The sequence below is a fragment of the Cervus elaphus genome, chromosome 26 (genome assembly GCF_910594005.1).
Source record: "Cervus elaphus chromosome 26, mCerEla1.1, whole genome shotgun sequence".
Classification (NCBI taxonomy): domain Eukaryota; kingdom Metazoa; phylum Chordata; class Mammalia; order Artiodactyla; family Cervidae; genus Cervus; species Cervus elaphus.
Genome location: NC_057840.1, coordinates 46,429,915 through 46,447,430, shown reverse-complemented (window position 1 = coordinate 46,447,430; position 17,516 = coordinate 46,429,915). Strand labels below are relative to the sequence as shown.

The following is a 17,516-nucleotide window of genomic DNA, read 5'->3' as shown; positions in this document are numbered from 1 at the left end:
ATAGAGGATTTCTAAAAAATTGAGTATCTAGAGGTGTTATTGAAACATTTTTGAGTTACATGAAATATTTTATCCAAGTTTTCCCTGAAGTAATTGCTTACTTTTGAAAAGCAATGATATTTTATTTAAATTGACTTGAGTCTCATGGGTAGACGAAATCTAGTGTGTAGACACATGAAGGAATAAGGAAATTTATTGCTATTTAACTTTTTCAGATTAAGAGTTAGAGAACTCAGCAGAAAGAAATAATAAATTTCACTCAGCAACTCATTTCAAAATTTATGGCTTTTTTTTACATTATTTATTTTGTAATAATAATAAAACACTTTTATTAAAAGCTCAAGGTCTTTCTATTCTATTCCAGAAAATCATAAGTCTATTCCTATGGAGTTATTCGAATATTTATTCAGCCCCTTCTATTTGCTGCCCACTGTGATGAATAAAGCTTAGCCCTTGTCACCAAGTAGCTTATATTTCTAATGTAGCTGACAAGGGTCCAAGCTCAATTTTTCACATATTTTTCATTTCCTTCAATGGATAAAAGAAAGAGCTCTTATGGCATTGCATAGGAAGTCCTATAACATAAATGTCTTTGTGTCTTTGTAATATTTTGCCTGTTCAAGTGGAAACGTTATGAGTCACTATGGGTTTTCTTCTAACCAGTTTGACTTTTGAATTCATTTGAATTGATTGAATTGACTGGTAGCTTTTCCCTGAGAACACAGGCAAAAATCATTTTCCAGCTGATCTTTAGCTAAAAATGTCAGTCATGCAAACTTTCATGTAGTTATTATTCTCTAGCCTTTTAAAATATCATTAAAGACCACTTAAATTTTTTCCCCCTATTTCCAGTTGATCCATGGGAGATTGAAATGGTTTCAAGCTTCAAGTTACTAAATTAAGTATATTGTGCATTTCATTTATGTCCTCTTTTTAAAGCCATTAGAAAAAAAATACGAAAGGGTTTGCTGTAAAATTTTGAGCAAGGCATGTTTGGGGCCAATTTTAGAATTTCATCAGTAGGGAAGGTATGACCATGTTCATCTTTAGGGAAAACTTTTAGCCTAAAAATGGAAATTTACATTAGGAGAGTCCAAGAGAACTTTGATTCTAGGGCTTCCTTATTCCCTGGTGAATTCACAGGTTCAGAGAACCTCGATGTTATCAGTGACTTTCCATTATGATTAGCTTGCTAGAGATCACGCTTTAGAGAAGAAGAGGATCCATCTTACAAAAACACCTGGTGACAATGTTGCAAGGGTCCTGGCTGTTTGAGTCTAACAAATGTAGCAGAAACTCGAACTGGAGCTGAGATTCCAGGGTTAGTCCACTGTCCACTCTGACACTGCGTCTTGCTTTTGGCTTGTGGATGTTCGTATGTATTTTACGACTCAGGTGAGGGCCCTTGGAATGCCCTTTCTCAGTGTGGTCCACGGGTTGCCTGCATCAGAACCATCTTGGATTTTGGAAAATTCAAATTCCCTGCTGGTAGTCTACCTCAGAATCTGGGGATCTATATATGTCATCAGCTTCCTGAGTGGAGACGTCTCATTCAGTTTTCATTTTTGTTCAGTTGCTGAGTTGTGTTTGACTCTTTGTGACCTCATGGACTGCAGCACGCCAGGCCTCCCTGTCCTTCACTACCTCCTAGGGTTTTCTCAAACTCATGACCATTGTGTCGGTGAAGCCATCCAGCCATCTCATCCTCTGTCATCCCCTTCTCCTCCTGCCTTCCATCTTTCCCAGCATCAGGCTCTTTTCCAATGAGTCAGTTCTTCGCATCAGGAGGCCAAAGTATTGGAGCTTCAGCTTCAGCATCAGTCCTTCCAATGAATATTCAGGGTTGATTTCCTTTATGATTGAGTGGTTTGATCTCCTTGCTGCCAAGGAACTCTTAAGAGTCTTCTCTAGCACCACAGTTGAGTAAGTGAGTGAAGTCGCTCAGTCGTGTCCGACTCTTTGCGACTCCATGAACTATAGCCCACCAGGCTCCTCCCTCCATGGGATTCTCCAGGCAAGAATACTGGAGTGGGTTGCCATTTCCTTCTCCAGGGGATCTTCCTGACTCAGGGATCGAACCCGGGTCTCCTGCATTGCAGGCAGACGCTTTAACCTCTGAGCCACCAGGAAGCCCCCAGCACCACAGTTAGAAAGCATCAATTTTTCAGCAGTCAGCCTCCTTCATTTTTTTTTTTTTTTTTGGAGGAGGGGGAAGGGGGCTCCAATTTCCACAGTTTTAAATCAGAGGATTAGACCGGAATTTGGCTTTCAAGGCTTTCCCATGGGATGCAGGTCCAAGTCCGGGAAGTGCTGGCACCCCCGAAGCTGGGAGGGAAAGGAAAGGATTTTCTCCTGGGGCCGCTGGCGAAAGTAGCCCTACCAATTCCTCGGCTCCCGGAACTGTGAGAGGAGCGCTTCCCGTCACTTGAAACCACACGTTGTGGCGACTTGTCACAGCAGCCGCAGGGCGGTAATAGGCCATGGTTTCCACTGAACACCGAGGACTCACTGGGAAGTTTTACTTATATCTCTTGATGGATTATCTGGGAATAGGTTTGCCTTCCACTCTCAAAAACTAGACAGCTGGGCACAACGATGAAAGAACTGCTTTCAGACCTTGGACAGCAGGTGGCGTAGTTCTGTGTTCCCCGAGAGGAGAACGGGAGACGGCCTCAGAGCAGGAGGAAGGGCACCCGCGAGCGCTAGGTGGAGACGCCCAGGGGCTGGAATGTGCAGGACAGAGGGAGAAAGAGTCAGAGCGTGCAGGGAACACACTCCGGAAGTCTGCTTAAGAGCCCCTTCGAATCTCTGCTGAGTCTTTATCTCTACATCTGTACCTGCCCATGTGGCCTGTACTTCCGTAGCATGTCATCCAAAATTAATCAGTTGATCTGAGAAAGAATCGGAAAACTTTATTCAAGCCGAATTTGAGAATTGTAACCTGGGAAGAGTATCTCAGCAAGCCCTGAGAACCATTCTGCCTGTTAGAAGTCAAGACACGAGTTTATATGCTTTTTTTTTTTTTTTTTGAGACAGAGGGCTGTGCATCACATGATGTATTATTGTCAGTTTACACACTCCAGATCTAAGTGCCTTTGTGATGGGTCATGGGACCCCTTACAAGATCAAGAAGGGATGCTATGTTCCAAGGAGCTGTCTTGTTGATGCTGAGAGAATGTTGCTCTTTGTGTCTGAGCAGGTATTTCTGCTGACGGTGGGACGTCTGGTCTATGCAAAGTGCAGATAAGCAATGCACGGTGCAGGGAGAGAGGAGGTCAAAAGGGAGAGAAGAATTTTTATGTTAAAATTCTTCTTGTCTTGAAACATGAAACGTTTTCATATTCAAATTTTATTTATTGAAAAATAAAATATGAACTTTATTTCATAGGAGTGATGCTTATCATCAGTAACCAGGACAACACACTATTGAAGCCTAGTAAGACATCCAGCTCACCTGCTCCATCAGCTAAAATGAGACGCCTGTGGTTTACATGGATGGCCCTGGGTCAGGAAGTTCCCCTGGAGAAGGAAATGGCAACCCACTCCAGTATTCTTGCCTGGAGAATCCCATGGACAGAGGAGCCCATCAGGCTATAAGTCCATAGGGTGGCAGAGTCAGACAGGACTGAAGTGACTCAGCATGCATGCATGGTGTAACAGGTGTGGTCATACATTGTGGGTTGGGGTATAAAATGGTACTAATCACCTGGAGCAAGATTAGGCAGCTTCTCGTATTTTATATACTCACAACAATATAACCCCTTGAATTTACTCCTAGGCGTTTCAAGAGAAGTGAAGAACTTATATTCACACAAAGACTTGTATACACGTTAAGACCAACTTATTTATAACTGCCCCAAACCGACACGGCTTAGACATCCACCAGGTTAAGAATGAATGAACACAATGTGGGAGAGCCACACAGTGGAACACTACTCAGCAAGGAAAGCGATCAAGCTGCTGGTACATGCAAACTGGGTAAATCTCAAAATCATGATGATGAGAGAAAGAAGTCAGAAGGCAAAGCATATACTGCATGATTCAGTTTATCAAAAATTCTAGACCTGGCAAAATAGGAAAGAAAGCGGATCTCTGGATAGGGCTGGTATGAGGGGTGGTTTGGCAAAGAGGCATGAGGGAAATTTTGGGGGTGGGAGAAAATTTTATTTGTGGTAGTGGCAGCGGTAGATCTGTTTGCATTTGTCAAAACCCATTGGACTGTACACTCAAAATGTGTGCATTAATAAATTTGATTAGTGAAACATTTCTCATGAATTTTAATTGAGAGTTCCAGTGTTCGGCAGTACCACGGGGATGTTTGAAGTGGTAGTGGAAGTTTAGTTGTTCAGTTGTGTCTGACTCTTGTGACCCTATGGCCTGTAGCCCGCCGGGCTCCTCTGTCCATGGAATTCTCCAGGCAAGAATACTGGAGTGGGTAGCCGTTCCCTCCTCCAGGGCATCTTCCTGACCCAGGGATCGAACCCGGGTCTCCTGCACTGCAGGCAGATTGTTTATGACTGAGCTACGAGGGAGCTAGGATCAAGACCCCTGCCCCCTCTCTTAGTTCAGTTCTCTGAAACATTCCACTTGAGGTTTGGATACCATCCTCTCAAACGATACAGACCAACGTTCCCGCGCCAGTGTGGAACAGGAGGCTTTCTTTGTATCCACCACTAGATGGCAGGGCAGCCTTCTTTACGGGATTTTAGCCGGCTCCATCCGAGTCCAGCTCTGTTCAGGGGGTTTTCAGGATCCTAACAAGGGGTCCTGGGATGGCAAAAGTACCTTGGAGGCTGCAGGCTACGGGAGAGGGCTGTCTTTCACCCTGAGACTCCCAGCCACGTCCGGTCCATCGGAAGATCTGCGCATGGTCCCCTTCCACGTCTACGCCCCTCAGATGCTCAGGGCGCGTCAGCGTGGACACGGGCAGAGCCGAGCAGACGCTTCTGCCCGTTTTATAAAGTCGGGAGTTCTGAGCCGCACGTGAGAACAGTGTGATTCAAGGCACGCTGTGATGACGAGGTCTTCAGCAGCCGGGTCAGGAGGCTGCATCAGAATGGAAACTCTATGTTGGGAGACTCGGGTCACTGGCTTCCTGTTCCGAGAGCTCTTCCTTTCACACCGGCTGCCCCCGGGGAGGAGGGGGAGGAAGGGCGGGGAAGGGGGATGACCACGGGAGCACAGAGTTCCTCCTCGGGCGCTGGAACAGAGCCTTCTTCTCGGTTTTAAAAATTTCAATGAGGTTCAGTTAGTTTACAAGGTTGTGTCAATTTCTGCTCTGCGGCGAAGTGATCCGGTGATACGTATGCATCTATTCTTTTTCAAATTCTTTTCCATTATGGTTTATCAAGGCTGCTGAATACAGTTCCTTATGCTATATAGTAAGGACCTTGTTGGGAATCCGTTCCATATGTAAGTTTTCATCTGCTCACCCCACACTCACTTCTGTCCCGCTTGGCAACCACAAGCCTGTTCTCTACGTCCACGCAGATTCTGCCTTCTCTTCTGTCGCTCCTGTGGCCCCCACACCAGGAATTACTTTACATGTTAGTAGGTCAGTCACCTCCGAAATGAATGTAAGAAGGAATGAAAGGTTTAAAGAGAAAGCAACAGCGAGAACTATGATCACATAGTGAGGAAAACACAAAAAGTAACCGCAGCTCCTGCAGCCGGAAAGCAGGTGTCTGATGGTGTGTGGCTCTAGGCGACAACCAGTAAGAAAACTGCAATATTCAACTAAGAAGTTATTCTCCACGTCACCTTGAGCCTAAGAGGTTAAAAAAGCAGCAACACAAGAACAACATTTTCCAAAAGAGCACCGCAGTGATGTGTAGAAATAACTCTTCAGGTGTGTTTTCTGTAGAGATCTTTGTAGTCCTTTTAATTCCCGGGTGGTGCAGGGATAAAGAATCGTCCTGCAATGCAGAAGACACAAGAGATGCAATTCCATCCCTGGGTCGGGAGGATCCCCTGGAGAAGGAACTGACAACCCACGCTTATACTCTTGCCATGGACAGAAGAGCCTGGAAGGCTATAGTCCATGGGGTCGCAAAAGAGTTGGACATGATTGATTGAGCACATACACATTAATGTGCCATAATTTACACATTTTTGAATAACAAGTGGGGAGCGAATTTGCTAAAATAATAGAAAATAAAAAGTTACATTTGTATCTGAAGGATTAAGTTTGAATACTGCCTGTATTCAAGGGGGGGGGGGCTTTTCCAAAAGTTCAATTTGTATTTTTCTCTTCTTTATTGCAACAACATTATGCAGCCTGGATGCAGACAGCTGTAAATTGCAAGGGCAGAATTTTCTTAGAAGGGAAGTAGTTTTGATTGTCTGTGAAAAGGTGTGCAGCCAAATACTTTGCTTTTTGAGGATTTCAAAGAAAAAAGTTCTAGCTCTTGGGGGAGGGTATCTGGAGAGGAAATGTAAGCTGGCTTTGACCCTGCGGTAGTGGACATTCCATCCTGATGCAGTCTCCCCAGGGCTGGCTTTCACCCTGAGAATTTCTCTGTGTGTTTCCAGAGAGACTTGAGCCCAGAGCCATGATCTTGGGCTCAGCTGGTGAGATCTTAATGTCAGAGTCTCTAGGGATGGGGCCTTCATCCTTGAGAAACTGCATGGCCCAGACGGGTCTTCCCCGACCCGAGCGTCTTGTGGATCACGCCAGATCTGACTTCAGGTGTCTAAGCCTTGTGTGAGAAGAATCTGTATCTCCCTTCTCCATGCACCCTCTCCACAGCCTCTTGGACCAAAGAAGTTCCTGGGGCCCTGGACAATTTAGAGACACATGCAACTGACGTTGAAGCTTCCAAACTTCCTGCAAAAGCAGGAAAGACAGGAGTTCTGAGAAACACAGTGAAAAAATTAAGAGAGACATTCCTGTATGCATACTCCACATTGCAGAGTGATTCATGTTGATCACACAGTGATCGGACACTTTCTAGAATTATATTCCCGCCAGCAAAATAAAGTCGCTCGCCACCGACTGGTGTGAACCAGCAAAGGGCAGGGCTCAGCATTAGAAGCCTGTGTGTGTGTGTGTGTGTGTGGTCAGTCGCTCAGTCGTGTCCGGCTCTTTTCCACCGCGTGGACCGCAGCCCGCAGGCTCCTCTGTCCATGGGATTCTGCAGGCAGGAATACTCGAGTGGGTTGTCCTTTCCTTCTCTGTGGGATCATAGCGGTTGGGAAACCAGACGATGGTGCAGAACCAGAAACATCAACCACAAAGAGAACCTGGACTGTAATTCTCAGGATGTCTGAGTTATAGTTTTCCTTTTTAATTCCTGTAGGAAAAAAATAATCAGTAGCTAATATCAGAATATTCGTCTGGATGCGTCATAATGGAGTCCTTATGAATGCATGTGTACTGATCTTATGAATGAATGAACCAGTAGATACATATATGAGTATAATACATGTAATACAGTAATATATGTATATTTATGTGCAAATAGTAGAGTCTATCTCTCTGTCTCTCTACCAGGAGAGAGGGGTAGTTGCTACGGGTAAACACAGGTAGCTGCAGTGACAGGAACCAGGTCAGCGGAGTCTTGTCACTTAAACAAGCACATGTGAAGCGGGAAGTTCCTGCCGAGGAGGCTGGGTGCACAGGGGCGCCGTGACAGAAGGCCTGGAATCACAGGGAAGTCCAGGTTTTCAGGTGGATGAGAGGTGACACGTTGGGGAGAAGTGTTTAGAGGCAAAGCAAAGGCAGCTTAAGTCATGCTCCCCAGGAGGAGGGACGCCAGCTTGCATTAGAAGTCCCAGAGAAGAACCACGTCCCGGTGTGTGTGGGGGAAACGTCTAGTTCTGTCTAGAACACCGACGCCTATCCTATGGGCGTGGCTGTCTGGTGATTGGTCTTGAGAGGGGTTTTGTAGGTGAGTTAAACTTCTGTGCTTCAGCAAAAATGTCTCCCTTAGTGCAGGAGTGGGGTGGTGAGTTCACATCTTGTGTGCATTTGCCATCCCAAGGCTGGGTATAAATACGTTTAGCTTGGAGAGGCAGAAGATATATATATATTCATGCATGTATATATATATATATCAAACTAGTAAGATGCATAAAGAGAGCATGCCGAAACGTTGCTGGTAACCATGTAAATTAGTACAGATATTCCAGAGAGCAATTTGCAATGCATATCAAAGCTTAAACAGTGTGCAATATTTGACTCTGAAAGTTTGCTTCTAGGAATTTCTCTTATGAAAGTGATCAGAGGTGGGAATACTTAGATCGTAAGGATAATCTTCAAAAAACCATGTATGTTTTTCAAAAAGAGATGTATCAAATAAACTTTGTTTTTATACAATAGAATCTGAGAAGCAATTAAAAGTCATGTTTCAGAAGGATATGCAACGATTGGAAATGTAAGACTCATCTCTGGATGATGGCTTATCCGTGGCTTATACTTTCTGTAGCGTAGCAATTATCATGTTTCCGCACACGCAATGGGTCCACAGTTAGAACCTGGGGGGAAGCACTTTGGCATCTTTTCTGTAGAACTAAAAACAATTGGGAATTCCCTGGTGGTCCAGGAGTTAGGACTCCTTGCTTTCACTACCAAGAGCCCTGGTCTGGGAACTAAAACCCCATAAGCTGTGTGTCGAGGCACCAACGTAAGAGTTGTTCCAGTCATGATTTCAAACTCATGCTTGTTGTATTCAGATGGACCTTAAATGAGAAAATACATTTGTTAAGTGAAAGTACATTTTTTTCCCTGACAAATCAATATGTATGGAACGTTTATTTCTCAAATAGATTTGAATATAAAACTCTAAAATTTTTATTTTGTCTCATGTTTACCTAGAAGAGTTGTCTTGCAGTTGATTGACTATTGATGTCATGCTGGGTAAATAATAATAGAGACTGGAAGAAAACTATACCTTGGGCATCTATGTAAAATAAATGACAAATTATGATAGCAGAGCCAAAAGGTTACTAGTGGTTGACTATGAGATCGATCAACAAAAAAGGTCAATGAAACTATAGGAAGTAATCACATGAGAGACGTTTAATACTGTTAGAGTTCAGGTATTGAATACTTAGTATGCTTAGTAATCCAGTATATTGCTAAAATTCAAATTGCCATGGGACATACCTTATAAAAACACCTTACATTTTAAAGAATGACTGTGCAAGTGTTGACGACGTTGTAGAGGGCCTGAAGCTCTCATACACCCCTATTGTGATTGTAAGATGGTACAATTGTTTTGGAAAAGAGTTTGGACGTTTCTCAGAAACTTGAACGAACACCTTCCACATGACCCAGGCATCAACTCCCGGGTATTTACTCTAGAAAAACGAAAGCACACTTCCATGCAAATATTTGTACACATGTTCATAGCAGCTTCATTTGCAAGAGCCTCAGACTGAGAAAGAAAAGGAGGAAAACCAAAATGTCTGGGACTCACTTGGTGGTCCAGTGGTTAAGAATCTGCCTTGCGATGCTGGGGACATTCAATCTTGGTTTATCCCTGGTTGGGAAGCTAAGATCCCACAAGCTTTGGAGCAACTAAGCCTGTTTGACTCAACTACTAAGCCTGCTTGCCACAACTAGAGAATCCTCGTGCTGTGAGGAAAGATGCTTCATGATGCAATTAAGATCCAGCCATAGGGTCACAAAGAGTTGGACACAACTGGTGACTTAGCACACATGCATGGACTACAGCCTGCCAGACTCCTCTGACCATGGGATTCTCCAGGCAAGAACACTAGATGCCCATCAGCAGACGAATGGATAAGGAAGCTATGGTACATATATACCATGGAATATTACTCAGCTGTTAAAAAGAATTCATTTAAATCAGTTCTAATGAGATGGATGAAACGAGCCCATTATACAGAGTGAAGTAAGCCAGAAAAATAAAGACCAATACAGTATACTAACACATATATGTGGAATTTAGAAAGATGGTAATGATAACCTTATATGCAAAACAGAAAAAGAGACACAGATGTACAGAACAGACTTTTGGACTCTGTGGGAGAAGGCGAGGATGGGATGATCTGAGAAAACAGCATTGAAACAAGTATACTATCAAGGGTGAAACAGACCACCAGCCCAGGTTGGATGCATGAGACAAGTGCTCGGGGCTGGTGCACTGGGAAGACCCAGAGGGATGGGATGGAGAGGGAGGCGGGAAGGGGGATCAGGATGGGGAACACATGTAAATCCATGGCCGATTCATGTCAATGTATGGCAAAAACCACTACAATATTGTAAAGTAATAGCCCCCAACTAATAAAAATAAATGGAAAAAAAAAAAGAAAAAAACCCCATAAAACTTAAACTTTGGTTGCTGTGTCACATCGTAATGTACAAGCATCATTTACAGTTTGGCTTTGAGAATTACTCTGGCGTTAAGTTTATAGAAAAATGTATAAAACAAACTGAAATTTTGGTTATATTTTTAAAATTCTAAAGTTAAAGTTTGATTAAAATGGTCACTGCTCAAAAAAAAAAAAGAAAAGAAAAGAATACTGGAGTGGGTTGCCATTTCCTCCTCCAGGGGATCCTCCCCACCCAGGGATCGAACCTGCGTCTCCTGGGTCTGCTGCACTGTAGGTGGATTCTTTACCCACTGAGCCATCCAGGGAGTGCACAGTGGAATATTACTCGGCCATGAAAAATAATGAAATATTGCCATTTGTAGCAACATGGATGGACCTAGAGATTATCATACTAAATGAAGTGAATTGGAAAGAGAAAGGCAAATATATGACTCAGTTATGTATGTTGTATGCTGTTTCTGCTGCTAAGTCACTTCAGTCATGTCCGACTCTGTGCGACTCCACAGACCGCAGCCCACCAGGCTCCTCTGTCCACAGGATTCTCTAGGCAAGAATACCGGAGTGGGCTGCCATTTCCTTCTCCAGTATATGTTGTATATATAAAGTTATATATGTATAACTGAATCAATTTGCTGTATGCCTGAAACATAACATTGTAAATCAACATATAACTGATTTAAAAATATTAGTTATCTCAAAAATTAGAAAGCCCAGAGATAAATCCACGAACCTACGGACACCTTATCTTTGACAAAGGAGGCAAGGATATACAATGGAAAAAAGACAACCTCTTTAACAAGTGGTGCTGGGAAAACTGGTCAACCACTTGTAAAAAAGAGTGAAACTAGAACACTTTCTAACACCATACACAAAAATAAACTCAAAATGGATTAAAGATCTAAATGTAAGACCAGAAACTATAAAACTCCTAGAGGAGAACATAGGCAAAACACTCTCTGACATAAATCACAGCAAGATCCTCTATGACCCACCTCCCAGAATATTGGAAATAAAAGCAAAACTAAATAAATGGGACCTAATGAAACTTAAAAGCTTTTGCACTACAAAGGAAACTATAAGTAAGGTGAAAAGACAGCCCTCAGATTGGGAGAAAATAATAGCAAATGAAGCAACAGACAAAGGATTAATCTCAAAAATATACAAGCAACTCCTGAAGCTCAATTCCAGGAAAATAAATGACCCAATCAAAAAGTGGGCCAAAGAACTAAACAGACATTTCTCCAAAGAAGACATACAGATGGCTAACAAACACATGAAAAGATGCTCAACATCACTCATTATTAGAGAAATGCAAATCAAAACCACAATGAGGTACCATTACACGCCAGTCAGGATGGCTGCTATCCAAAAGTCTACAAGCAATAAATGCTGGAGAGGGTGTGGAGAAAAGGGAACCCTCTTACACTGTTGGTGGGAATGCAAACTAGTACAGCCGCTAAGGAAAACAGTGTGGAGATTTCTTAAAAAACTGGAAATAGAACTGCCATATGACCCAGCAATCCCACTTCTGGGCATACACACTGAGGAAACCAGATCTGAAAGAGACACGTGCACCCCAATGTTCATCGCAGCACTGTTTATAATAGCCAGGACATGGAAGCAACCTAGATGCCCACCAGCAGATGAATGGATAAGGAAGCTGTGGTACATATACACCATGGAATATTACTCAGCCATTAAAAAGAATTCATTTGAATCAGTTCTAATGAGATGGATGAAACTGGAGCCCATTATACAGAGTGAAGTAAGCCAGAAAGATAAAGAACATTACAGCATACTAACACATATATATGGAATTTAGAAAGATGGTAACGATAACCTTATATGCAAAACAGAAAAAGAGACACAGATGTACAGAACAGACTTTTGAACTCTGTGGGAGAAGGTGAGGGTGGGATGTTTCGAAAGAACAGCATGTATATTATCTATGGTGAAACAGATCACCAGCTCAGGTGGGATGCATGAGACAAGTGCTCGGGCCTGGTGCACTGGGAAGACCCAGAGGAATCGGGTGGAGAGGGAGATGGGAGGGGGGATCGGGATGGGGAATACGTGTAACTCTGTGGCTGATTCATATCAATGTATGACAAACCCCCCCCCCAAAAAAAAAGTGCTTCCAATTGGCCAAAGAGTTGAAAACTAATTGCCTGTGTAGTCATATTCAAAATAAAATGCAAACTAGGTAGTCAAAAAAATAAAAATAAAAATAAATAATAGTTATCTCAAAAATAAACAGTTAATCTCAAAAATAAAAACAATACTTGCCCTATGACCAGGCAATCATCATGGCAGGGAGTGCTTGGCGCTGTGTCCCTCTTAGGGGGTGCTGGGAGGGGTCCTGTCTCCTCGATAAGCCCCCTGCAGCAGGTCCATTGGTGACTCGTGTCTGGGTCTGTGCCCCGTTGCTCCGAGAAGCCTCGGGGATGGAGTGTGATGCTGGCATCTGTCGGGTGTCCCTCCGCTCGTCTCCTCCCCACCCCCAACCCGCTCTAACTCCAGGGCGGGGGCTGCCTGGGGCTCAGCATCCTTGAGGGACCCCCTGCCTCCTGATGCTGCTTGTAGGGGGCGGCGGCCCGGCGATGCCCGAGGCAGCCCTGGAGCCTCTGCCAGCGGCCTGCGCCCCGGGTCGGGTGAAATTGCGGGGGAACGCAGGCCATCATCCCGGAAGCGCTGGGGTCTCCCCGCTCTACCTGGGGCGGCCCAGTGAGCCTGCCAGCCCGGCTGCCCGCCGACCCAGAGCCAGGCGTCCCAGAGGCTTAGGGGCCCTGTCTGCAGTGCTGGGGGAGACATCTGGGCAGAGGAAGCACACTTATGTCCTCTCGGGAGTTAAAACGAAATAGCCAAGCCTGTCCTGTTACGCTTGCTGGCTTCTGTTCAGATTCTATATGCAGACACTAGCGTTGGATTTGCCTCGGTGGCTGCGGGATGGACCCGCGAGGGGGGCAGCCCGGCTCTGCCATAGACAGAGCGAACACCTTCAGGCACCCGAAGGGCAGAGCCCGCGGGAGAAGCTGCTCCGGGCCCTCCAGCGGCCTCCTGGGGGGCGGGGGGCCGGGGCCGGACGGAAGCTGCACCCCGTGGCCCCGCTGGGAGGCCAGCTGACCTCTCCCGTGGGCAGGGGGAGGCCGGCTCTTCCAAAGCCGCGTTTCAGAAAGAGGCAGGAGAGGCAGAAAGGTCTAAAGGCCAGGGGGAGCAAAGGGCATAATGGGCTTCGTTCTGCTTTTAAAGCCGGATCTCAGTGTTACAGACTCTTCAGTGACGCGAAATGCGATCCTTGGATATTCAGCGCGTGCCTTCTTAGGTGCCCGGAGGGAGGGGGGCTGGGGTCCCCTGGACGGCAGGTGTGGTGGGCAATTCTACAGCAGCTTGGCGGGACTGAGATGCTGGCTGGGTTACATGACGTGCCATCCAGACGTGGCTCGGAGTTACCTGTAGATGTGATGGACACTCACCATCACTCTGCACCAAGTGAAACGTCTGACCCTCACTATGTGGGTGGGCCTCATCCCATCCGTTGAAGGCCTGAAGCCTGAAACTCAGGTTTCCGGGAGAAGAAGGACTTTGGCCTCAGGGCCGCAAGCTCAGCCCCTGCCTGTCCTGCCTGTGTGTCCAGCCGACCCCACTGTGGATTGTGGACGCCCACGCTGCCCCCCAACCCCCGCTTCACGAGCCAGTTCATTAAAATAAGTCTCTTTCTCTGCATCTCCTATTGATTCTGCTTCTCCAGAGAAACCTGACTGGTACAACATGGGTGGAAAAGTCTTTACAGGTAAAAGAGGATGCTTTCACAACTTTCTGGTAGAAGACGGACTTTTTGAGCAGCCGAGGCCCTTGCGTCCTTTCCTCTGACTCCAAGCGCAGAGGCTGAGGCCTGTGCTGGGTCCCTACCGCCCCTCTTGTGGGTCTCCCGGCTTTCTGGGACCCGTGGACTCAGCTGCCCTGCTCCGGAGGCTGGTGAAACGTGTCACCTAATTCTGCAACACGTGTGTCTTAGGGGCACATTCTCCCTGGATTTAAAGCACTGTCTTCACAATCCTTGGGATTAGAACCAGCAGGAAGCCCAGCTCTCCTGGCAGGAGTGGACTTGCATCTTCAGGGAAACACCCCCTCTCCCCTCAGTGGGGTGGGTCTGTTCCAGGCATTTGCTTTGGAGGAGTGTGTGCTGCAGCTTATCTCTAAAGCATCCTACGTCATCCTCACCCTTGCTGAAGGCAGGGCATGGCACCAAAGGGACCCTCCTTCTGATTCCACATTAAACAGACTCGTTTCTATGTTCTTGCCACCTGGGAAGCGCTGACTCCTGGTAGTCCCGAAGCCTTCAGAAGTGGTGGAGTTTAGCCATGCTGGGTCAATATTCCCCAAGCTTTGATCTTTCCCGTTTCAATGTGAATTTTACATCTTTCTTTCCAGCAGACTTTGTTTTTCTCACAAAAGGCTAGGATTCAGCCTTTGATAAATTCTCGTTTGCAGAAGGGATGGTAAAAGGAGAAAGAAAAGCATTTGGGCTCTTATAATAAAAAATAATAAGGTTTTACCCTGACACTTCACTGTGCGATCGTTTTGAAGTCTGAAGGGTAACACACACACGCACACATACACACCACCCTTCGAGCATGAAAAGACCTGGAATTAAATCAGGCACCACGCAAGGGGATGGAGCTCAGAGGAGAGAGATGCTGCAAAGGCCCTGACAAGCCTTCTCTTTATTCTCTTCAGCTAATTGTGTCACTTGACACACCAGTATCAGGAGTAGTGAGGTTCTGACAGGCTAATTTGAGCTTGTGGTTCCAATGAAATGTACATAAGGCACTTGTTATATTTAGTGGCAATCAGTGTCATTTTCTGTTTAAAAGCAATCCATTTATTTGCTTGTCTGTGAGTGCAGGGAGCCGCTTGGAGGGAGTTAGAGGTTTAGACACAGTCGGTCGATGGGGAGATAGAGACCAGAGGGCTTAGGGGAGGTCCTGGCTGTTGGCTGCCTGGGGTCACCCTGAGGGCAGGCCCTGAAAAACTCGCTTGCCTTTGATACTGAAAACCAGCTCATGCTTTGCCTGGGTGATCTCAGTCCCTATTTGGCAAGACCTTACAGACTTCGACTAGCAGAGATTCAGATGGTGATTTTATTTGGTTCGAAGTCCTACTGGTGGCTTTCAGTAGAAAGCTGAAAGCGAAATACATGTGGATTCCAGGAAATGCCTATAAGGTGTTCCAACAGAAAAAAAAAAAATCTATAAAATGAGAAGGGGAGCGGAATATCTTTTGCCAGTAGGTGGCAGTGTCGAGCCAGGCAGAGCGGGGCTTCCTGGAACTGGAGGAACAGGGCGGTAGAGTTGTATAAAATTTCCCGTTGGCACAGAAGGTGAAGTCAAGGGTTGTAATAAAGACCACTTTGAGCCTTTGAAAATGCCTCGTGTCAGCAGCAACCAAGACTGACCGTTTGGGAAATAAATAAATAAATAGATAAAGCTCAGGACCCAGGCCGCTGCAGACAGTGCTGAAACAAGGTCTGAAATAGTTGCAAAGATGTCTGACCGCATGGGTGAGGGTAGACCTCGCTGTTTATTCTGGTCATAAAGTGGCCACATTTCCTAGGCAGGCGGCTGGAAGTTTCATCCCATCGTGAAAGAGAGAGTCATATTACATTTTTTATACAGCTTATTTATCTCAGAGAGAGAACGAAGATATTCTTTTTTTTTTTTTTTTTAACTAAGATATTCTAAATAACATCTATCTCCCAAACCTGTGTGCTCCCCACCCCGAGGAAGCTTAGTCCTGGAACAGCAAGGTCAAGGTGGTATGTAATTGCTGTGCCAGATGGGAATCTATTTCTGCCAACGAGGATTCTAATTGCGTCCTTTCCTCTATCTGGTACTAAATTGACTCTGCTTAATAGAACCACATGCCACCAAAACCACCGCTCCCTGAGTGATCTGATTTGTGCCTAGCTTGTAATATTTCAGAAAAGCCACCTTTCTAGATTGAATGGGCATGAAACAGCAATGCTATCAGAGCAACTAAGTTCCAAAGAGGCTGCAGAAGATTCAAGCACAGTATAAACTAGGCTGAGACGGTTCTGCGATCCTATAAAGCCTGACCTGAGGGATGGGCCCTGAGGTCCCAAGCTGCTGTCATCCTAAGTCGCTATTTCCTTAATATTGAGCTTGCACTGTCCCATCAAGATTTTTTTGTTGTTGTTCAAAATTATTTTTTGAGCCAATTTGTTTCCCCCTTACTGAGAGTGATCATCAACTAAAGCTGTAGTAAAGCCCCCTCGTCCCCCCAAATCACTGTAGTTTCTAGGCGATGAAAGGTAATCAAGTCGCAGGTGTGTTATCTTCTCAGACAGGGGTCCTGCCCTGAGGACCTGGGGACCTGGCTTCCTTCCAGAAAGATGCATTAGTCCCCTTTTTGTTAGGGGACAGCGGAGTTGCAGACAGAAGTACAGGAAATGGGGCTTCACAAATTGTTGAGGGAGAGAGGTCAGAAGATTCTAAGTGTTGTCAAGACAAACAGTTCTGCACTCGGCAGTCCGATTTGGGGAGCCCCTTATTTCATTTGGCTCCTTTTTTTTCTTGCCAGAGTGACCTGCTCTGAATACCAACCAAGTCAGAGTGCTGTAGAGGCAATAATGGCAATTTTCCAGAGGGAATCCGGGCTTGGTCAATTTTGTAAACTTCAGGAGCTAAATTCTTCATTTATTACCCATTTGGCTTTTCAAGTCAATGCTTGTTGTTGCTGCTGTTCAGTGGACCATCCGTGTCCAAACCTTCATGACCCCGTGGACCGCAGCACGCCAGGCCTCCCTGCCCCTCACCATCTCCTGGAGTTTGCCCAAGTTCACGTCCATTGCGTCAGTGATGCCATCCAGCCATCTCAACTTCTGACGCCCTCTTCTCCTTCTGCCTTCAATCTTTCCCAGCATCAGGGTCTTTTCCAATGAATCGGCTGTTTGCATCAGGTGACCAAAATACTGGAGCTTCAGCTTCAGCATCAGTCTTTCCAATGAGTATTCGGGGTTGACTTCCTTTAGGATGGACTGGTTTGATCTCCTAAGTTAATGCTGTTGCTGCTGCTGAGTCACTTCAGTCGTGTCCGACTCTGTGCGACCCCATAGACGGCAGCCCACCAGGCTCCCCCGTCCCTGGGATTCTCCAGGCAAGAACAGTGGAGTGGGTTGCCATTGCCTTTTCCAATGC

The 17,516-nt window shown here is 45.5% G+C and overlaps 1 non-coding gene across 1 annotated transcript; it reads right to left on the bottom strand.

Annotated features, from left to right (window-relative positions):
- Positions 1–2,057: 2,057 nt before the first annotated feature.
- TRNAC-GCA lies at positions 2,058–2,130 on the bottom strand. The gene has a single exon. It is a non-coding gene; the product is annotated as a tRNA-Cys (tRNA).
- Between the last annotated feature and the right edge of the window lie 15,386 nt (positions 2,131–17,516).